Raw genomic sequence first — 19,669 nt, 5'->3', positions numbered from 1 at the left:
CTAGAAAGTAGGTCACTCTTCCAGTTAAGGTTAAATGGTAAAGTGAAAGAGTCTCTTAAAAGGCTTAGAAAGCTTTATCAGTCATACCCCTCAAACACCACAAACACATATATGAACTGGGGACTATTTACATTCTTACATGCAGGACAGCCACCAGAATGAACATCTTGCTACTCCATACAGCAAAACTGATGAGCACATGATGCAAGAATGAAGCCAGACACCCAAGGGAACATAGGGCCCAGGCCCATTTGTGTCAAGTTCAAAGCTGAGCCCAGCTCACCTCTGCAGTTAAGTCAGGACACTGGCCATGTCTGTGTCCATGTGCATCTGTGTGGGGACAAGAAAGGCACAAGAATTTGATGTGGTGCTGGTCACAATCTGTTTCTTTATCCTAATTCCAGAACTATGTTCAGTCTGGGAACACTCAACAAACTGTAAACTTACCTATACTTGTATACTTCCTGGATATATATTATACTTCATTATAAAGGTAAAACAAGCAAAAGGAAAGATGAGCACAGATACAAATACCCCATAGAGGCCCCATGTCACCCATAGGGAAACTGAGCAAAGATAAGGCCAAGCCCAGTCAGTAAAGAGCGAAATGAGGCCAGCAACTGGGCAGCCGTCCCCTAGCCATTCAAATTGAATGCACATGAGGCTGTTCCCAGCAGCACTAATTACCTTTTTTAAAAACCCTGGGGGATAACTTTTTTTTTTTAATTTGCTTTTGCCATAGAGGCACCTTTCTATTGCAAGTGAAAGGTGCCTGTGTGCCCGACACACCTGAAACAACAGGGCGACACTCAGAACCCCACATCTGCTTCACTTTCTCTCGGCACAGTGCAAAACACGCCACAATAATAAACCCTTTTCCGTCCTGGCCAGCTGGGAAATAACGTGATGATTGGAATGACATCATCGGCTACGATCCCCAGCCAACAGCCGCTCGGAGAAAACTGGGCAAGGCAGCGACAGCGTGGATATCAGCACCACGCAGCAGCGAATCCCACCCTTCTGAGAAGCAAAACGGTCTTGTGCTAGCGAGGGCATTCGAAATGAAACTGCAGTAAGTGACACTGGCTGACGCCACTGGGGTGTGGAAGGAATTGTGCCCCCTCCCAAAGGTACATTTAAACCCTAACCCCCCATGTCTGTGAAGGTGACCTTGTCTGAGGAACTAGACTTTCTCTTAAGATATCATCAGTGAAGTTATACCCCCGGACTGTTAATCTGAGGTGAGCAAAGGTGGAAAGAGTCACACACAAGGGGAAGGCGTCATATAGCCAAGCATATCCAACAACAGATAAAAGTCAAAGGCTGCCGCAGCCACTGCACTAGAGGATAGAAGGGAGAGGCATGGCGACAGTATCTCTCTCAAAACCCTTAGAAGGAACTCACACGATTGAGACCCTGATAGAGACTTTTAGCCTCTAGCATTGTGAGAACATGATTTTTTGTTCTTTAAAACTCACTGCCGTGTGGCAAATCCTGAGAAATGAAGACAATTTGTCAGGGGTTGTCATGTTCCCAAATCTGAGGGGCGACTAGAACGGGTGAGCTATGCACAGCAACCTTTGTCTCAGCACGCTTCATGACAGCGCGAGCATGGGGGCAAGTGAAACGGCCACCCGCAGAGCAGTCAATGCGGGGTTTCCCCGCCATGGAACACAATGCAGCCACGAAGAATAACGATGCATCTTGCAAACATCTTATAACACAGAGACACCAAGAGGACGTTTTGCTCAGTGAAACAAGCCAACCACAAAAGGGCAAATACTCTATGGTCACACTTTATAAGAAGGCAAGAATAGCAATAAGGTGGTGCCTTGGGGGGCTTCAAAAAGTTCGTGGAAAAATAGAATTAAAAGATAACGAAGTTCTTTCATCCAAGCCCACGGCATGCCATTCAGACTGAGGAAGACCGGAGAGTTTGAGCCACCAGAGCCATGGCTACAACTGCATCCACAGCACTGTAAGCACCAGGGAGGCCAGGAGAATGATGGTGGCAGCCATTACCACTGGGTCGACTTCAACAAATCCCATGCAGGCTACTTTGGACAAGTCAATATGAGGCATTACCACCTGAAAAGGAACTGAGCTTCTGCCCAACTGTCAACCTTGGGAAATCGTGGACCTCAGTCAGTGAGCAGACGAGGATAGATGCTGCCACCAGGAAGACAGGAGCTGCTCCCATCATGGATGCGGTGCGGCTGTGCTACGACAAGGTTTGGGGGAAGGGAGAGCTTCATCATCATGGTGGCCAGATGCTTCAGTAGAGGAGCTGAAGAGAAGATGAAGGGTGCTGGGGTGCAGGCAGACTATATCCTGGTGGCTGGAAGCTTTGTGAAGGTTTAGTTAACTGTTCAATGCTTTTTCCCTTAAAAAAGGGGGGGAGAATTTTTCCATAAATTTTTTGAGTCACTTCATATACACAGAAACCAATACTCATTGGTGGTAATCAGGGATAGAGGAGAATAAGGAAAATGGTCTGGAGATAGTAGACACTTGTCATTGTTGCTGGTGATCAAGTTAGCACAGAATGTGGGTGAAGTTCCTAATGCTTGATGAAGGCCAATGACATCACTGAGAAGTGCACAAAAGAAAAGGACGTTTTTGGTAAAAGGATAAAACCAATATAATTTTATGACACCAAAAATATGTTCATGGTAACATATATAGGTATGTGTGGGTAAGAATATGTGGTTATTTATGTGCACAGAGAGGCATATCTATAGGCCTATGTATATATGTGTATATGTGTGAACACATATATATGTGTATATAGGCATGTGGATATATGTGTGCATGCATTTTGCTCATTTTTTAATAAGTCACACAGGGGACACAGGTACAGATACTTCCAAGACAACCAATACACCTTGTGCGAATGGTTTGCTGGGTTTGAAGGCTTAGTGTAGGGCACCTCAGGTCACCGGCACACTGTAATTCATCAACGTAAACCATAGCCTCTACAGCTTGAAATGGTGAGTAGCATCTGGAATCTGAAAAGTCTGATGGAGCCACTCTTTGCAATCTTTTTAAATCATTGAATTGTATGCTGTGTGAATGACATGTCATGAAACCACTAAAATTAGTTTTAAAAAAGACCGTGAGTAGCCATCTAGTAGATGCAGTAGTGAAGTGTAGTAGATGCAATTAATGGTCTTTATTAGTCCAGAACAACAGAAAAAGACTCAGAGAAGAAATTCGTCTACAGGGCGGAAAATGTACAACATGCTGTATATACTCGAATATAAGCTGACCCGAGTATAAGCCGAGGTACATAATTATTACCGGGGAAACCAGAAAAACTGATTGACTCGAGTATAAGCCTAGGGTGGGAAATGCAGGATGTGAATTAACACAGAGGGGAAAGATGGAGTGCAGCCACAGACACATCCTTACCAGTTCAGCTGCCGGTGTAAGTGAATCATTATGGTGCTTCTGTGAATTGGAGCCGTCACATTATAGGATGGCTCTGATTGGTTAGATGTGAGTAAACAAACATTCAAAGCCCTGCAGTGTCAGCAGGGCTTTAAATGAACAGCAGAGGAATGACAATCACCTGTGAGATGTTACACCTCGCTGGGGTACCACTGACCCATCTATAAGCTGAACCCCAGTTTTTCAGCAAATTTTTTGGGCTGAAAAACTCGGCTTATACATGATTATATACGGTAGGTACCCAAACATATTTGGCCTACTGCCCCATTTTCAGAAAAAATAAAATGAAAAAATTTTTTCAGCGCCCCCTGGAAATGAAAAACTTGTGTGATAGCCCATAATCCAGGATAATGTGGAAGCAGTACCCACTTTGGGAAACACCAGTGGACATGGACTGCAGCCACATCTTCCTTCTTACCAGAAGAGATCGACTGTGCCCCACTATCATTGGTGACCATTCTGGCCAGGGCCGCCAGAGATGGATCCTGATAGAATGGAAGAAAAACGTGGACAGGAACCCCAAATAATTTCAAAGCCCCAAATTACTGTTCTCGTAGGGACTCTGGGCTCCCTGAGACTTTTGCCCTGACTTTTGCTCTTAAAACCTTAAACCTAAATTATCCCTCCCATAAAATCACATTTTTTACTACAGAAAAGATTGATTCATAAATTAATTATCTATGAGTAAGGAGTTCCTTTGAAAAGTCATCTATAAGCGAGCAAATGGTCAGAAAAGCAAAGATGATTTGATCTAAAGAAAAGATGAGAAGGTACACGGGCATGGAGACGAGCAGATTAACACAGCCCAAATGGAATGGTGGGGAATCTTGACACACTGTGGGCAATGTAACAAATTCTACTTGTGCAGAAATTGATCACTGGGAACCTAATTTGCGATGTGCACTTTCACAGGCAAAACAATAAAATATTATTTTTTTAAAGGAATGAGAGAGAAGAGAGAGTTCATTTTAAGTACTTCTAAAGGTGGAAGACTAGGGGCCAAGGTCAGGGTAGTAGTGAGTCCCAGAAGATGGTTTAGTACTTCCCCACCATCTCTAGAACCTGCTTCAACAGGGACCCCAAACAACAACAACAATAGTAACAGCCATAAAAATAGCACCAAGAGTAGTAGCAATCATAAAAACTAACCCAAGTCCATTGCCATAGAATCTTCTGATAGAGACTATTGAGTTTTTTCCATCTTATTTGAAGGGAAAAACACTGCCATTTGATTAATCAGACCAATAATACTGTATAGGGACAGTGGTGGGTCAGGAGTAGAATTCTCCCCTTCCGCGTGAGAGACCAACTAAATGGGCACTTCAGGTGCAGTCACCACCCATCTATCAGTGGAGGCTTGCATGGTGTTAGGATGTTGAAAGGCCTTTAATGTGGCTTCCAGATAGTCTTTGTTGTGGCTTGAGATGGTCCAGAAAGAAAGGTTTGGCGATCTACTTCTGAAATTCAGCCAGTAGAGTCCAATGAAGAACCAGGCATGAGGGTGGAGTAGATCGCGGCAAGGCGTCTCCAAGACGTCAGGGAGGGCCTTCAGGGGCTGACTCAATGGCAACCAACAGCAGAAACAAAACCAAAAAGCAGCATGCTCCTTAGGCCTGTACTCTTTTCTGCCTTTCAACTTTCAGGTGGAACCATATACAATTGCCTATATTTTCAACCTATGAAAAGGAGCAATTTCCTATGGCTCATCCTAATAGACTGGCCGTATCCTCCAAAGATTCTTCTCTGCAGAAACATCAGGAAAACTGCCTGAGATCTACGGAAATCCCCATAGTTCTTCAGCAACAGAGACTTTTTGGATCTCACAGTAGAAAAGTGTAGATAGTAGGTTATCAGACAGAGCAGGACACTAGATTAGTGACCCCGGTCCTTGGCTTGCTCAATGTGAAGTCAGGTGTCTTGGATTGAAATCAGTTTCTCTAGTCAACAGTAAAAGCAGTTAAGAGTGGCCACTGCAGAAGACTGGAGAAGTGATCACTCCAACTTTCAAGGGAAGCTACAGCGGCTTTGTAGGTGACCTGCTACAAGTCATGTGGCATCAGGATCCATTCCCACACCTGCAAGCTAGAGTGAACCAGGTTTGGACATCACGGTGGGTAACCTGGAGTTGTAAATAGGGAGTTGTAATCGTGTATGATTTCAGTGGACCAGCTAGCCACAGTCAACTCTGCCCTAATGGATTAAGGTATTACATCATGAAACCACTGGAAAAGCAGATACCTATATTTTATCCTGGATTATGGGCTATAGGATCAAAAAGTTAATTGTGGGAGGTTAGGAGAAGCATTATTTTTCTTCTGAAAATGGGTGGTAGGTTGAATAATTTTGGGGACGTATGGTATAAAAGCACATGTGTTCATAAACACTCCTTGCAAGGGGTACACATAATGAATACTTGTTTCATAGGCTGCCAGGTAAAAAATCAGGTGCCATAACGTCACCTCTGTGTGTCATAGTAGAAATGTGCTCTCTGAGACTTCCAACGACCTCTCTGTTGAGATACCTCTGGGTGGACTTGGACCTCTAACTTGTTAGTAGTTGATGGTGCTAACCCTTTCTAACACCCAGGGACTCTAGGCTGCCACGCAGGGGTTGGGGAGAGAAAACAGATTTATTTTGATGGAGAACGAGAGGTGAGGAAGAGGGGTAAGAGGATGGGGAGTTCTGTCAGGAGAACAATACTTGATGTGGCGCCTGAAAGAACTGCTCACTACAGAGGGCAGCACTGAAGATACAGCCTGGGCTGTAGCAGGTCTTCCCAATCCACAGGGGAGCAAACTACGCTGGAGAGAGAGAGATAGAGAGAAAGAGATCAGAGCAGCCAATGTACAAAGAAGACCTTAAGGTTGGCCCCACCACAAGACACAATGTCCCCTTACTGACCCACAGTACTCTGGGGTGTGGAGACTCGCACCAGAGACACAATGTGGGAATTCTGCCTGGTCTTACACTCCCCCACCACACCCTGTGAAAACAAACACACACACACACACACACACACACACACACACACACACCAGGGCATAACATCAAGGGAGCACAATAGATCAGCAAGGGGAGGAGCAAAGTAACAAAGTCCCTGAGGAATTCTGAATATAGACTTCAGACTCAGGGGGCAGGACTTGGCACTGCATCAGACCTGATCAAAAAACATTCGTAATTGTCAGCAGACAGACCTGGGACTATTCATAGGCTATTTCCCCTGCCGCCTTTTTCTTTCATGTCTGTCCATATAAGATGGGCAGGATAAATAATCTCGAGGAGAAAACGACTGTACCAGCAGTTCCGGGGGACAGGGAAGAGGAGGAGGTGGGGGGAAAAGGAGTAGGGAGCCAACAAACTCAGGGGCAAGGGAACAACAAGAGACCTAAATTGATGGTCAGGGGGGTATAGAGTGTCTGGTGGGGTCTGAACAGGAACAATGTAGCTGAAAGGAAGTACAAAGAGCCGAATGAAGGTCGAACATGACTGTTGGGCAGGAGGAAAGAAAAAGGAACGAGAGGAAAGGAGTAGGAGGCAAAAGACAGTTATAGAGGTATAAACATTGGCATGTACATATATTTATAGGTTAAGTATTAAGTTATCAGATGGACATTTGACTTCTACTCAAGTCCTCCCTCAATGCAAGAACACTGATAATTTGACAATCTGTGATGCTCACCTTTCTGAAAGGATTGCAGAAGACAAAATGGGTACATACGTTAATGTAATGAAAAAAGCTGATGGTGCCTGGCTATTACCAGCTATAGCATCTGGAGCCTTAAAGGCTTGAAGTTAAACAAGTGGGGAAACACCAAAGCCCACATGGAAGAAGCACACCAACCCGTGGAATCACGAGATGTCAATGGGATCAGGTATCAGGCATCAGCAGACCCAAAGCAAACAACCATTTTGATGTGAACAAGACCCAAAGCCCATCAGTAGAAAGTAGAAAATCTCCTCACAGAAGAGTCACAAGGGAGGAGCCAGCCAGGGTGCAGTATAGTACCAATGAAACATACAAAATTCCTCTAGTTCTTTAATGCTTCTTGCCATCCCCCCGCCCCCACTATCATGACCCAGTTCTATCTTACAAATCTGGCTGGACCAGACCATGTACACTAGTACAGATATGAGCTCTCAACACACAGAATCCTGGACAGATAAACCCCTCAGGACCAATAATGAAAGTTGCGATACCATAAGGTTAGGGGGAAGGTGGGGAAGGGGGAACTTATCACAATGATTAATGTACAACATTCCACCTCCCCATCCCCTGGGAGATGAACAGAAATGTGGGTGAAGGGAGACAGTGGATGGTGTAAAATATGAAAATAAAAATAATTTATAAATTATAAAGGGTTCATGAGAGTGGGAGGGGGAAAAGGAGCTGATACCAAGAGTTCAAGTAGAAAGAAAATGTTTTGGAAATGATGATGTACAAACAAATGTATGAATGTGCTTTATACAATTGATGTATGGGGTTTTTTGGCCACAAAATATTTTAATTGCAATATATCTGCTTATGAGATAAGGGAGGAATTTGAAGCATTAAAACAAGAAATGAAATCATAACTACCATGATCTATATACCTTAACACATATGCATAACTCATCACCATGAATACAGTAAAAAGTAATACGGGTTTATCTGCACAATTTGGAATTTTATATCATTGTGTCTAAACGACAAACTTCTTTTTTTGCTTTGATATTTTTTTAAATTAACAGATCATTTTATTGGGGCTCTTACAACTCTTACAACAATCCATACATTAATTGTATCAAGTATATTTGTACATATGTTGCTATCATTATTTTCTAGACATTTATTTTCTATTGAGCCCTTGGTTTCAACTCCCTTTCCTGCCTCTCCACCCTGGTGACCCCTTGATAAATTATAAATTATTATTATTTTCATATCTTATACCAACTGCTGTCTCTCTTCCTCCTCCCTCCTCTCCCCACCATCCCGTACCCTCTTGGTATCACTACTCCCATTTCTATTTCTGTGGGGTTTATCTGACCTAGATTCTATGTGTCCTGAGCTCTTATCTGTACCTGTGTACCTGCTCTGGTCTAGCCTGCAGAGAAAGGTAGGATTGGGGTCATGGTGGGGGTGGTGAGGAAGCCTCAAGCAACCAGAGGAATATTGTGTATTTCATCAGTGCTATACTGCACCCTGGTTGACTCATCCCTTCCTTGTGACCCTTCTGAGAATGTCCCATTGTCTACAATTGGGTTTGGGGTCTCCGCTCCAACCCCCCTTGTTCTCAACAATATGCGTTTTGTGTGTTTGCTTTGGGTCTTCTGGTGCCTGTTACCTGATCCTGTCCACACCTCATGATTGCACAGGCTGATGTGCTTCTTCCGTGTAGGTTTGTTGCTTATCTGCTAGCTGGCTGCTTTTTTAGTGTCAAGCCTTTAAGACCATCTTTTGATATCCAAGCACCATCAGCTTTCTTTACCACATTTGCTTGGTGGACTGTTACAAGAGCTGTAAGAGCCATCAGTAAAATGAAAAGGCCCGCTCAGAATGGGATTCCAGCAGGTTGGCAGCTGTACAACAGGCGGGAGAGGGTTAGGATAGGAGACGAGCTCAGACTGCTGTTGGCCAGGTGCAGGACCCCTTGTGGAACCACTGGACGGGCTTTTCACCCAGCGATGCCATCCAGAAGGGATCTTAGAGGCTGGAACAAGCTCACCCCGCCCCATTCTACCACTGTCAAAACCAAGACCCAGAGAGCTAGCATCCTTTGAACTGCAGGATTAGAGCATCTATGCCCAGTAGCTGATTCGTGTCGACCCTAGGCAGACAGTTTACTCAGAACTAATTTTATCAAACCACAGTCACAGCGGAGCCCACAGAGAACTCTTGCTTGAACTTGGTGACTCTCTCAAAGCTGGGCGTTTGTGGCAAATGTCCCACAAGAAACCTGTGTGCCTCAGTGCCCCCTCAACCCCCTGCACAAAACACTCTGCGGTGCAGCCAATGTCTCAGACCATGGCTTTGATAAAACTCAGCCTTTTCTGATGAAAAAGGGCTATCACTGAGGAAAGTTTCTGCCACAATCCATCCTTTAACTGCAGTGGTTCTATGGAAGATGAAAATCACAGCAAACAAGGAACAGTTTTATAGGAATTGCCAAATGCAAAAGGTGTCCTGTTTTTCGGTTATGCAATTATGATGGTTTACCTAATAGTATTTTAAATTTCCCTCCTGTGTTCTTTTTCTTTTCTTAATCACTTTTAATTTTTCTTTCTTTTCAGACTCAAGCTTTGGGTTGAACATACCCATGGAAGAAAAGCCTGACATGCAGGGAAAGTGGGTTATACTGGAGCGTCAATATGAGTAACCTTAACCACAGTGTGTCTGCTTTTGCAAACACTGTAATGTATGAAATAAAATATTAATAGCCATTACCTCAGTTCTTCTGAGAACAAGCCTGAGTCACCGCCTTTGTGGGGCATAATTTCCACACATGAGACTCTGTGTGAACACGGTTCATGTTACCAGGCAATGGAAGTCAATGGGAGTCTCACAGCTGGGAGACCAAACTATGTGTGTTTTATTCCATCATGTCACGAGGAAGGTTGCTTTTCTTGGCAACCCAGTTCAGCTTGTCTGAGTTTACTACCTATTACACATTTGGAGACTAATCACCTAAAAATGTACTAGGAGGGAGGGTAAAATTATTTTTAACTTAGAAAGAAAAATATTAGAATAAGATGAACATCTCTGTTAGTTCATAGTGTTTAGATTTGCAGTCGCTGAGCTGAACACTGCCATTTGAAAGCACCAAGAGGGCAAAGTATTGCCCTGATGCATGTGTTTTCGACGGCTTCTACTTGTGTTGTAAATGGACAGGATTAGGTTTTTAAACTGCATGCATGTCAAGTACATTTCACTTCAAAGGCTTATGATACGTCAATCTTCTCTGTCTCCCCTTCTGCCTGTTCACGCACATCTTTGATAAACTTGAGGTTCTTAGTGGCTCAAAAACCAACTCTTTGCAATTTTGTGTGTGGCAGTTATATGGCAAGGTTAAATGAGAGGCAAAAAGTCAAGAGCCCACCCTAGTGTCTAGCACCCATTGCCTCCCTTCTACTCTGGATTTGACAGATGAATGCTTTCCAGTCAGTTTGCCATTGATTCTTCAGATCCCCATAAGTTAGCATTAAGTGAGGTGTTGGGAGGAAGAGGATGGTGAATTCGCTACTTGAGACACTCTCCCACCACAGCTTAGAGGTGGCCTGCCTAATGGAGGTGTGTGTTTTAGATCTGTGCAGTGAAATTTAGTGTGGTCAGAGAGGCAGCGGCAGATGGGAACCCGCCCACAGACAAATGACATCAAAAACTGAGAGGGAAACATTGGGCTTCTCTGTTCTCCAGAAGCTTCGGCTGTTAAGCACCCCAAAAGGAAGCTGACTCTCCACTAGCACACGGCCACTTTGGCAGTTGTCAGAGACAGCCTGGTGTCTTGTACTTCCCCTCTCAGGAAAAGTCGTGAACATGATTTCCATAAGTTGGAAAGAAACAAAGCTGGAGTTCAAGGCTCATAGAACTGCACAGCAACTTGAAGGTCACTCACAGTAACCTTTCCTTCACTGACACTGGGTGTCAGGGCTGATTGGTGATTAGTCCTTGGTCTCTAGGTCTCCGGGGCAGTCTACGCGTGATCCACAATGCCTTCAGAAAGCCAACTCCCTGAACCTAAGCCAGACATTGAGAGGAGAAAGGACCTTACATTCTAGAGGCTTGAAGGTGGCGGACAAGGTAACAGACCTGAACTCTCAGAAATAAGGGTCTGGGGAGACTGGTGTGAATGTGCACGTGCCCACAGGTGCATGCGTATAGAGCCACACAGCCAGGCAGCCTCTATCTATTCTCTTATCTCATCCTGAGGCATGATGCTGGATATACTTTATGGAGTACTCTAAGCTTTGATGTGGCTTTTCTGTTTTGGTTTCGGGGATCCAATGAGAATCTGGAAAGGGGCAGCAGACCCAGCAAACACTGTCTACAGAAAGGGTTCACTTCAAAATACAGCAACCCCATCCACCTACTCTTACCTTCCTGGCCTCTAAGAAGCTTTCTGGCTGCACTTCTTCCAAGACAAATCTGTTTGTCTTTTTGAAAGTCCATGGTACTTTAAATATTCTTCACTATCACCAAAATTTAATGCATAGATTTTTGGGGGGAGGCAGGGGTGTCTTCCTTATTCATTGTCCAATTTTCACATGCATATGAGGTGATTGAAAATACCATGGTTTAGGTCAGTTGTACCTTACCTCAAAGTAACATCATTGTTTTTCAACACTTTAAAGAGGTCTTCAGCAGCAGATTGACCCAATGCAATTACTGCTGCTTCCAAGAGCACTGATGGTGGATCCAAGGAAGACAAAATCCTTGACGACTTCAACCTTTTCTCCTGTCTCCAAGAAGGATAATTTTTCTTTTTTTCTTTTAATCATTTTATTAGGGGTTCCTACAACTCTTATCACAATCCATACACACTTCAACTGTGTAAAGCACATTTGTACATTCATTGCCCTCATCGTTCTCAAAACATTTGTTCTCCATTTTAAGTCCCTGGCATCAGCTCATTTCCCCCCTCCCTCCCTGCTTCCCCTTCCCTCATGAACCCATCAATTTATAAAGTATTATTTTGTCACATCTTCCACTGCCTGATGTCTCCCTTCACCCACGTTTCTGTTGTCCGTCCCCCAGGGAGGAGGTTATATGTAGATCCTTGTAATCAGTTCCCCTTTTCCACCCCACCCTCCCTCCACCCTCCCGGTATTGCCTCCTGGTATTACCACTCTCACCACTGGTCCTGAAGGAATCATCCATCCTGGATTCCCTGTGTTTCCAGTTCCGATCTGTACCAGTGTACATTAGAAGGATAATTTTTCAATGAATGAAGTGAATACTGATGTCCTATAATGTTTAAAGATTTTTACATCAATCTTCTCTCTTTCTTTTTAACTGAACCTCTTCATGAAGGTTGTAGGGTGTTCTTCCTTCAGATGAGAAACTGAGGCTCAGAAAGAAGACATGGCTCATCGGGCGAAGCAAGCTAATCGGCAACTGAGCAGGACCTCACGCCCATTCCTTCTGCCTTGGGCCACTCTGAACATGCACACAGGGGGTCAGATAAGCTTTGGTTCCCCAGTTCACCTGTGATGGCACTCAGAACATACAAATTTAATACAGAAGACAGGTATTGATGTTGGACCATTAATTATTCACTATATATTCACTGAGGGGCCTACTGTGTGCAAGGCATTGTGAAAGATGCTTGGGAAACATATTTTTTTAAACAAAACAAAGGGAAGGGTATCAGGCAGGGGAGGCAGGTAGTGAGAAAATTCTTTACCTCTTTATTGAGTAAATTTGCTTATTTTTCTCTTGGTTCCTGCTTTCCACAATAGTAGTATAGGGCTATGACTGTCACTGACACCCACTGCACTAAGTGCTGCTCCCTCTCCTGCTTTGCATCACCACCTGCCCAGGATCCCTTGCCCCACTCCAGCTGAAATGACAGGGATGATGAATGGCTCCTCACAGTGCCTGATTGCTTTGGTCTGAGTGCTGGCAGTCCTTAGTGATGGGTGCTATTATCTGATCATTGATAGATTTCATTCTTTGTAGCTTTCTGTTGGATGTGCATGAGTGTGTGTGTGTGTGTGTGTGTGTGTGTGTGTGTGTCCGTCACAGGGTAGATTAGATGATGGGTTTTAACAGGGCTGAAGCAAAAGTGTAAGTTGAGCAGCTTTCCCACAAGGACTCAATGATCTCATTTGTATGACAAGGTTACCTCTACAAGTAAAGTTGCCGAAAATAAATGAACAAAGGGATTTTTATTGTTTTGATTAATCTAAAATTTTTATCAAATTTTCACTTTTATTTTTCTCTCCTACATATAAGTCTTAACTTCTTGATCCTGAGGATACCCCATTTCATCTCTCCAGTATCTGAGGTACCTGGGATAGCTAGTTAAAGCAATCCACAAAAAATAGGGGGTTTGTAACATTTGAAAATCGCCTTTTACAAACAGTAGGTAAGAACTGTATAGAGGAAGCAGTATTTTAAATTTACTGAAAGATTATTGATTGTTATGAGATGAATGAAACACATTCTTTAATCAGGAAAAGGAGGATGTTAAGAAGAAAATCACATGAAAGCCTAAGTATCAACTGAAAAATTATTTTATTCATTTATTTTATGCTGCAGCTATACAAGTCATCCCTTTTGTATGTCCATCAATGAGATATCTGTTGTGCTTTTGTACAAAGAACAAAGATGCTTTTATTAATTCTTGAAAGTCTGTAGGACAAACCATTCATGCTGTCAAACCCTCTATAACCCTTTCACCAAATAATGCAATCTATCAGTGACAAATGTCAACATACTAATTTGTTAAACACGAAACAAAAGCAACATTCAGACAAGGCCGCTTCATTTCATGTTATATCAGCACTCCAATTTGTAACAAGTTTATGGCAACCCACAGATCATGCAATATTAAGCAGGGCTGTTTTCTAATGAATAAAACTATGATCTACTCCCCTGGGCTAGAATGCTAATACCGTAGCTGAAATGCATGCTATGATTCTAGAACAGTATTCAATGCTTTCCAAAGGACTAGATATTCTACAAACATCTATGAATGTAAGTCAAAAAGTACTGTCATGAGGCTAACAGTTTATATGTGCCAGGGGTTTATTCCAAATAAAATGTGCTTGAAACAAGTTTGTGTGATCAGTGGATGGTTGAAGACAAGTTCTTTCAGTAATGCACTTGTCTTAGTCTCATTAGAGGACAGATTACCACATGACTGAAATTTTGCAACAAGTTTATAAAATAACAGTTTTAGATGGATCAAGATTTTTAAGGAAGGTTGAGAAGATCTCAAAGACCAGCCAAGAAACGAAGACTTTATGCATGAAGAGATTCGCTGCAGTCTAGAAACTGGTGGACGAATGACCATCGAGACCTGATAGTTGCTGCAATTAGATAGAATCCCACGTGTATGGCATTTTCCAGTTTAAAGGACTATCTTGGCCTCAGCAATCTTTCCACAATGGGAAGTAAAAAGAATAGAGGAAATAACAGGAGGCAAAGGGCATTTATATAGGTCTAAGTACAGGCATGTACATATGTAAACATATCTATATAAAACAGTAGGGAAATAAATCTATGTACATATAGTTATACGTTAAGTATCAAGGTAGTAGACAGACATTGGGCCTCTACTCAAGTACTCCCTCAAGACAATAACACTTTATTCTAATAACCTGGCATTTTGTGATGCTCACCTTTCCAACATGATCACCAAAGACAAAATGGGTACATAGCAAATGTGTGGTGAAGAAAGCTGATGGTGCCTGGCTACCAAAAGATATAGTGTCTGGGGCTTTAAAGGCTTGAAGACAAACAAGCAGCCATCTAGATGAGAAGAAACAAAGCCCACCCACATGGAGGAAGCACACCAGCCTGTGTGATTACGAGGTGTCGATGAAATTAGGTATCAGGCATCAAAGGCCCAGAACAAAAAATCATATCAATGTGACTGAAGGGGAGTTCACAGTGGAGACCTAAAGCCCATCTGAAGGCACTGGACACCCTCTTATGCAAGGGTCGCAGGGAGGAGAAGAGCCAGTCAGGGTGCAGTATAGCACTGATGAAACGAACAACTTGCCTCTAGTTCTTTAATGCTTCCTTCCCCCCACCCTCCCCGACTATCATTATCCCAATTCTACCTTACAAATCTGGCTAGACCACAGCATGTACATGGGTACAGATAAGAGCTGGAAACACAGGGAATCCAGGACAGATAAACTCCTCAGGACCAATAATGAGAGTAGTGATACCAGGAGGGGAAGGAGAAGGTGGGAAGAGAAAGAGGGAACAGATCACATGATTTACAGATAATCCCCTCCATGGGGGAGAGACAACAGAAAAATGGGTGAAGGGAGACATCAGTAAACGTAAGACATGAAAAAAATAATAATTTATAAGTTATCAAAGGTTCATGATGGAGGCAGGTGGGGAAGGAAGGGGGAAAATGAGGAGTTGATACATAGTGCTCAAGTAGAAAGAAAATGTTATGAAAATGATGATGGCAACAAGTGCACAAATGTGTTTGACACAATGGATGTATGTATGGATTTTGATAAGAACTGTAAGTGTCCTTAATAAAATACTTTTTTTTTTAAGATCAGCTCGCTTAGTCAGCTGATTGTTCCATCAGTCTTTCAAGCAAGATTGAAGTGAATAAAGTTGATTTTATGTAATAATTTGTAACCTGGGAAGAGTCTTGGATTTACCCCTATGATCCAGAGAGCATGGTCCAATCAAAATAGTGAATTCCAGAGGATCTGCTCGGGTAGTTCCCTTCACAGCCAAGGTTATGGGAACCTGCTAGGTTGCTCCATAAGGTCAAAAGTCTGAAGCCAGCAACCACTTCCTGGGAGAACGATGGAGCCTTTGACTCCTGTAAAGAGTTAAAGTCTTGGAAACTGTCCCACAAAGTCATTATGAGTCGGAATCAACTCGATGGCAGTGAGAGAAGGAGAAATCCTTATAGATTTTCTTGAAGGACATAAGATGATCACAGGGGCTTATTATAAAGAAGTTAAAGAAAAAATAATAAAAACAAACTACATTGGTGAGAAAAAGGGCAGAAAAGTCACAGCAAGCAATTCTACCCCCACCCCACATCACAAAATGCACTTGCTCATTCGTTGCGAGCAGCAAGGGCTGGCCTATGACAATGCTGTTGGGAAGCCTTACCCCATCCACCCTGAAGCTGGGATTTTCCTCTTTCCACTTCTTTTTGTTGCCCAAACATATGAACATGAACAACTAACGTGGTGCGAGTCCTCTGAAAGGCGAAGCTGCTGTGCAGGATTGTTTGGAAGAAGGACCAGAGGAAATAGAAACACTGTCCGGGGGAGTCAGAAGGCTATCCACCTAAGTAGGAAGTATGTGGAGAAACAATAGCTTCCTATTTTGATGTTTTGGCTAAATAAAAGAGCCTGATTTTGAAGAAATCCTTTGTGACTTACCCTTCTATTTCTAATAAAGAAGGGTCATAAAGCTCAAATCTATGAATTTGAGATCAATGAGAGGGTAAAAGTTAAAAAAAAAATAAAACAGGAGTCATAGAAGAAACTGTAGACTTCATTTCGCCCAGCAGCCTACTTAGAGCAAATTGAAATTCTTCCCCTCACCCCCACTTTTTTTTGTGTGTGTGTGTGAAATTCTTTATGGTGTGAATTATATAATGGTAGAATCTTCTTTGCTGATCATAAAATACTATTTTTAAAATAATCATTTTATTAGGGGATCATATAACTCTTTTTACAATCCATACATACATCATTTGTGTCCAGCACATTCGTACATATGTTGCCATCATCATTCTCAAAAGACATGCTTTCTACTTGAGCCCTTGGTATTGGCTCCTCATTTTTCCCCTCCCTCCCCGCTTCCCCCTCAACTTTGATAAGTTATAATTATTATTTTATCATATTTTATACCATCCAATGTCTCCCTCACCCAGTTCTTTGCTGTCTGTCCTCCAGCGAGGAGCTTATATGTAGACCTTGTCATCTGTTCCCCTTTCTCCCTCACCCTTCCTCCACCCTCCCGATATCGCCACTCTCACCACTGATCCTGAGGGGTTCATCTGTCCTGGATTCCCTGTAATTCCAGTTCCTATCTGTACCAGTGTATATCCTCCAGTCCAGCCGGATATGTAAGTAGAAGTAGGATCATGATAGTGGGGGGTGGGGAGGAAGCATTTAAGAACTAGAAGAAAATTGTATGTTTCATTGTGGCCCCACTGCACTCTGACTGGCTCGTCACCTCCCCACAGCCCTTCTGCAAGATGTCCAATTTCCCCCAGATGGACCCTGGGTCCCCACTCTGCACGCCCCCCCGCCCATTCACAATGCTATGATTTATTTTTTTTGTCTTTGATGCCTGATACCTGATCCCTTCAATGCCTTGTCATCTCACAGGTTGATGTGCATTTTCCATGTGGGCTTTGTTGTTTTTCAGTTATATGGTCCTTTGTTTATTTTCCAGCCTATGGGACCTCAAATTCTATATATTTTGACAACTAGGCCCCATCAGATTTCTTCACCACATAAAATGCTATTTTTAATTGAACCTCTGAATAATGTTTCCCTGTGATTTTTAAAATGTAATTTTAAATGATATATGGAACATCTGAGGACTTGCAGCCTACTGGTCAAGGATCTAATGAACAAGCCTGAGCCCTGGGGCCAGACATCCTTGAATTAAAATTCTGACTCACATAACTCCAAGGCTAAATTATTTACATCTCTGAGCTGGACGTTTCTTTCTCTAAAATGAACTTTGTAACTATTCGGCAGAGAAGCTATTGACGTTTCCAGTCCCATGTATTTCGTTGGGTTTTGCTACATGAAGGCTTTGCTTGGCCTCCCCAGCCTCTGGTCATTTGATTCTCCTCCTTCAGTTTGGAAGAGATTAATTTAGTTGGGTTTGTGGGCAGTTCAGCCGACAAACCTAGTGAAGAGCCCCGTTTCAGACACAGGGAAGACTCAACTGAGTAGTTACTGTGTGCAGCCACCAAGTGAGAATCACAGGTGCCTTAGCGACATTTTAAAAACTGAATCTGGTTTGGATTTCCATATATCTCCTACCAATTCCAATATGGTAGAGAGAGAGAGAAGCAGCCACAGATCTATTTGCTACCATTGCACCATAACCGGGGCCTATAGCCTGTGTGAAGCTTAAAACACAGCAAATAAGCAAAGCTTTCAAGAATCCTGAAATGAAAAGCTATCAAGGAAATATTTAAAGGGGGGGGTGTCTTTGAGTTGTCTTCCTTCAATGACAAAAAAGAAAAATGAAAGTACCGTATATACTCGTGTATAAGCTGAGTTTTTCAGCACAAAAAATGTGCTGAAAAACTGGGGTTCAGCTTATACACGGTTCAGTGGTACCCAAGGGAGGTATAACATCTCACGGGTGATTGCTGTCCCTCCGCTGTTCATTCAAAGCCCCGCTGACACTGCAGGGCTTTGAATGTTTGTTTACTCACATCTAACCAATCAGAGCCATGGCTCCAATTTGCAGAAGCACCCGTAGTGATTCACTTATGCCAGCAGCTGAACTGGTAAGGATGTGTCTGTGGCTGCGCTCCGTCTCTCCCCTCTGGTCTCTGTGTTAATCACACCCTGCATTTCCAACCCTAGGCTTATACTCGAGTCAATCAGTTTTTCTGGTTTCCCAGGTAATAATTAGGTACCTCGGCATATACGTGGGCCGGCTTATATTCGAGTATATACGGTATATTTCTGCCTAAGACAGCCGCTCTCAAGCTGTGGGTCACGATCCCTTTGGGGGATGACCGACCCTTTCACAGGGGTCGCCCAATTCATAACAGTAGCAAAATTAGAGTTATGAAGTAGCAACAAAAATCATTTTATGGTTAGGGGTCACCACCACATTATTAAAGGGCCATGGTATTAGGAAGGTTGAGAACCACTGGCCTAAGAAATACTAAGAAACTGAGGAATAGAAAATATATCTTGATGCCAAAGAGACAAACACATCTTTCTAGAAGTTAGCCAGACCTTTACTGATTTCACTACCAATAAAGTCTCATGTAAATTTCCAATTGGGTCATTGCCACTTGCCTGACTAAATACCACACCTTGCTATTTCTTTTGGATACAGTGCGCTCTTCTGCTTCCTGTCCTACATGGGGCTGTGGTATTTTGGGAGACATGAACAGTTGTGCCATTCTGTCCCCACGGTAACCAGTGTTTTAGCAGTTGACCTTGCTTGCCCAAACTCCACTAAAGATCAGTTTGCTGAGCTGAGGTAGATTATATAAAGCAATATCCAATCAGGTCTCTTATTTTCTCTCTCACCTCTGAGCATCATTCACACTGAACCCTATCGACTTACTCTTCCTCACTCTTTTCTTTGTAGCTGTCTAAGAAATATTAAATGTATTCCCTGGGAAGCATAAAGGCACGTCTTCTTGCTTAGACAGTCTGTGCACAGAATATACAAGTCAACTCTTAAGTTCTTGGTACACAAGGTATGATCCAGGGCAGGACCATCAACCTTTCCTGGAGTTTATTAAAAATGGGAATTTGGGAGGCCTCATCTCCAAACATTGAATCAGAATCTGCATTTTAACCAAGCCCCCAC

The 19,669-nt window shown here is 43.0% G+C and overlaps 1 protein-coding gene across 3 annotated transcripts in view; it reads right to left on the bottom strand.

Annotated features, from left to right (window-relative positions):
- Positions 1–19,669, bottom strand: part of AOPEP (aminopeptidase O (putative)) — a 502,851-nt gene that overhangs the window by 231,468 nt on the left and 251,714 nt on the right. The window lies entirely within an intron of this gene.

This window comes from Tenrec ecaudatus, chromosome 5, assembly GCF_050624435.1.
Source record: "Tenrec ecaudatus isolate mTenEca1 chromosome 5, mTenEca1.hap1, whole genome shotgun sequence".
Lineage (NCBI taxonomy): Eukaryota > Metazoa > Chordata > Mammalia > Afrosoricida > Tenrecidae > Tenrec > Tenrec ecaudatus.
Note: the sequence above shows the minus strand (reverse complement) of the source record. Positions and strands in the feature narration are given on the sequence as shown.